General features: G+C 43.7%; 1 protein-coding gene across 4 annotated transcripts in view; it reads right to left on the reverse strand.

Moving 5' to 3' along the window:
• The window catches only part of ZNF565 (zinc finger protein 565), a 35,779-nt gene extending 31,614 nt beyond the window's left edge, over window positions 1–4,165 (reverse strand). For all 4 annotated transcript variants that reach the window (XM_045805183.2, XM_045805181.2, XM_087871112.1 and 1 more), the window contains exon 1: window positions 4,028–4,165. The gene's annotated coding sequence lies outside the window, so the exon portion shown is untranslated. The remainder of the gene's footprint in view (window positions 1–4,027) is intronic.
• Between the last annotated feature and the right edge of the window lie 112 nt (window positions 4,166–4,277).

A 4,277-nucleotide genomic window follows, 5' to 3' on the forward strand; every position in this document is an offset into this window, starting at 1 on the left:
ACAAGCAGGAGTGGGAAAGGAAGAAGCAGACTCCCGTGGAGCATGGAGCCCGATGTGGCGCTGGATCCCACGACCCGGGATCACGCCCTGAGCCGAAGGCAGAAGCTTAACGACTGAGCCACCCAGGCACCTCAGGTCAGCAATTTTTTTTTTTTTTTTAAGATTTTACTTATTTATTTGACACAGAGAGAGACAGCTAGCGAGAGAGGGAACACAAGCAGGGGGAGTGGGAGAGGAAGAAGCAGGCTCCCAGCAGAGGAGCCTGATGCGGGGCTCCATCCCAGGACCCTGGGATCACGCCCTGAGCCGAAGGCAGATGCTTAATGACTGAGCAACCCAGGTGCCCCCCCCACCCCGGGTCAGCAATTCTTAAACTACTTTCTACTTAGGACTGAGCAAATAGATAAATAAATATATTGTGGTTAATGAGAGTCAACTTTTTTTTTTAAGATTTATTTATTTATTTGAGAGAGAGACAGCGGGGAAGGGGGGCAGGGGGGGGAAAGCAGGCTCCTTGCTAAGCAGGGAGCCCCACACAGGCTGATCCCAGACCCCTGGGATCATGACCTGAACGTAGACACTTAGCCACCCAGGCACCCCAAGAGTCAACTTTTTCATTGTCAGAGAAAGGAGTTATGAAAAAAAAGGAAATGGAGAAGTCTGGAATAAACCCCCTGGTATTAAACTGGGATTAGAGATATCATATAAAACAATGGATTATCCGTAAAGATATTCATTCAGATAGATAGAGATGTGTGTGTGTGTGTGTGTGTGTGTGTGTACAGATATATATTTCATAGCTAAGAGTACCTAGAAGCAATGAGTGTGTCTAATCTTGGTTTCTAAATATCATTTTCTACTAAAAGGAGCTAGTGTTTCCTGGGAAATGTACATGTTCTAGAACTGGGGCTGGGAAAGTGTAAGCAGAAAGAGTTAGGGGTCCTTGGTGGGGGAACAGACAGACATAGCTTTCTTGATAAAAGAAAAGTCATTTTAGGCCTCTGGCCATTTTGTGAAAGAATGTAAGAACAAAGGCGACTATCAGGCCAGAAGATAACCTAATCATACTAGGGATGACAAACCAGCCATAAAACTCACGGCGCTGATCCAAAAGTGAGGACTGACCTGATGTATATTCTTGAATTATATTTGCAGGATCTAAACCCCTTTGAGCACTGAGATACCAGACCAATTGGAGCCAGACAACTGATGACGCTGTCCTTTGCCAGCCCTCATGACTTTGACCCCGAGTCAGTCATTTTAAGATGACTTCTGCCCCAGTTCCATGCTGTATTTCCCATTGTATAAGCCTCTTTGTTAATACATACGTACCCTTAGCTTAAAGCTTCCCCAATTCTGTTGCTCAGGGAGACACTGCTTTAGGGAAGATCCCTGGTGTTCTCCTTTACTTAGTGCAAGAAAAACGCTTCCATTTCCTATTCTTTGGCTGGTTTTGTCTTTTGCCTTGACACGCACCAAGAGGTAAACCCAGTTTTGGGTAACAAAAGTACAATATCAGCTTGGAACATCTCATGGTGCCAGAAAATATGGCAGTACTAAAAAAAATAATAAAGGGGACACAATGAAAGCATACAGGAGTCAACTTAAAGGAACTCCTAATGGCCAAATCTGGGGAAATTTTAGCAAAGAGACAGGGACAGTAATGAACTGTAACTTACAGAACTAAAAAAAAAATTTAAAAATTCCAATTTATATATACATAAATAATTTATTAAATAAATAAGTGAGGGAGAAGGAAAATCTCCTTCTAACAGTAGGATTCTATTTAATAAATATAGAAGGAAGGATGGAAATTTAAAAATCACCATTTGGCAAATAGCCTGTACTAACATTTTCAGGCAAAAATTATCAATGAATGTTAAGACTTGCAGGTGGAAGTAAGAAGAGAAGCTTAAGTTATTTCTCCACAAGACACATATTAATTACAATGGAAAAAATAGTGACTTTGCAGCAGAGAAATTGGACACCACTTTAACCAAGTGATTAAAGTTACCACTAACGAGGCAAATTGACCTCTAGGGTCTCCTGATACGATGCACTGAGAACACATCACTTTTGGGGTATTCTTGTCCCAAAAGCATACTCTGAATTTAATCACAAGGAAGCATCAGACAACCTCAAATTGGGGAACATTCTACATTGCAGAATTTACAAACTAAATGGCCAGTACTCTTTAAGTGTCAAGGTCAAGTAAGACAAATAAAGACTGAGGAACTGTGCCAGATCAAAGAAGACTAGGAAGACTTACTAACTAACTGCAACATACGATCCTAGATTGGATCCTTGTGCAGAAAAAGGACACTAAGGGACATTGATGAAATTTTAATAAACTTTGTAGATTAGTTGGTAGTAGTGTATCAATGTTAATCTCCTGGTTTTGATCATGTACTGTGATTATGTAAAATGGTAACATATGGGGAAGCAGGTTAAGAGTATATGGGAATTCTGGGGTGTTTGGCTGGCTCAGTCAGTGGAGTGTGCAACTCTTGAGTCTGGGTTTGTGAGTTGGAGCCCCATGCTGGGTGTAAAGATTACTTAAAAATAAAATCTTAAAAAAAAAAAGGACATGGGAATTCTATTTTTGCAAGAGTTTTAAGTCTAAAACTAATTCAAAATGAAAAGTTCAAAAAATTTTTAATGAACATTAAGTGTACAGGAAACAGGGGGTATATGGACCTTTCAGTTCACCTCCAGGGCTCTCAATAATTTACTCCAACGACAAATACTAGAGACCAGGTCACTTTGGGAAAGAAGAAGTTAGGCAAGAAGTTTCAGAAAAAGAAAAGCACATCATAAAAAATAAGAAGGGTCTCAGGCAAAGAAGAAAAACTGATGCATCTTGATCTTAGCTTTTGGATGTTCAATAGCAATTCTTTCCTTTTCCTCCCAACATCTTCTTGGAGAAGACTTAAAAAAAGGAATTGTGAGTAAGCAGAACATTTTGAACTCCACACAGGAGACAGAAGTTAAAGAAGACTGGATATCATGTCTAATCCCAGTGTCATAGGTAGAGGTTGAGGCTATCACTGTCCAGGGCCACAGTCTGTTTTAACTTCACAGGTTCTGCAAAGGTCAGTATACTGGAGTCACAGGCACCTCACTCACACTGGCATACTTGGTGCGGCACAAATGGTCGGTGTCACACGAACACAACCATACATCACTCTTGAAACACACAAGGACATAACCACACAATCACAGACACCTCCAGGCCCTTATACACAGTCACAATCTCATACCCACTAAAAAGACATACACAGTCACTCAAATCTACTCACCACCATGACACACAAAGTCACTCTCATATAGTCACAGCCTTCCCAAACCAATACCCACAAATGTCTCACACAATCACAATCACATACCCACTTGGGAGACACACATAATCACTGGCACTCTGGCCCACCCAACATCAACCAGTCATAATTGAACATTCACTCTGGAGACAGTCACACTCACACAGGCAAAGAAAGACACGTTACACTTAAAAACACAGCACCACACACAGCCACCGTTTCACAGACACACTCCAAGGGACACAAGAGGGATACACACGAATTGTCACCACACAGTCAGACACACAATTGCACACAATACCACACGTGGCTACAATATTGTGCAACCAAAACCATACGCTAACCTTGGAGACATGGAATCATAATCATAACCGCAGACACCCTCACCCGTCTCACAGTCACAACCACACTCACACCGCAAGAACAAGCCGTACAGTAACACATACACAACAGGGGCACAGCAGTTATCACCCCCAGGTAGAAAGGACCCCACACCCCCAACACACAGTATCACACATGGTTACACGAACACAACCAGACTTACACCCTGGAGACAGGTGGCCACAACCACACACTCGGTCACCCACACCTGGTCACGCAGCCACAAAGACTCATTCACAATCTGGTATCCTCAGCCCGCTCCCGCCAGCGCTCACAGACCGGAGGCTCTGGACACGCCCCGTCCCCGCCCCGGACTCCAGACCCCTCACCTTCTGCCTCCCCTTGGTCGCGTCCGGGTCCCCGTGGAGCTAACGATCTCGCCACGACGTCAAGAAAGACGTAACGTCGGGCCACTGTGGACTCTGGGAAACGTAGTCCAGAGCCAGACCAGACACAGATAAGATGGCGTCCTCGTACCTCACAGCCTGAGTTTGGTCGTTTGACACTGCGCCCGGGGGAGCTTCAAAGACGGAGCTCCTGCTCCAAACCTCCCGCCAGGCTTGAGCTGATTTTCTTCTA

The sequence above is a fragment of the Ursus americanus genome, chromosome 21 (assembly GCF_024610735.1).
Source record: "Ursus americanus isolate L20-20 chromosome 21, mUrsAme1.1.p, whole genome shotgun sequence".
In the NCBI taxonomy this organism is placed as follows: Eukaryota; Metazoa; Chordata; class Mammalia; order Carnivora; family Ursidae; genus Ursus; species Ursus americanus.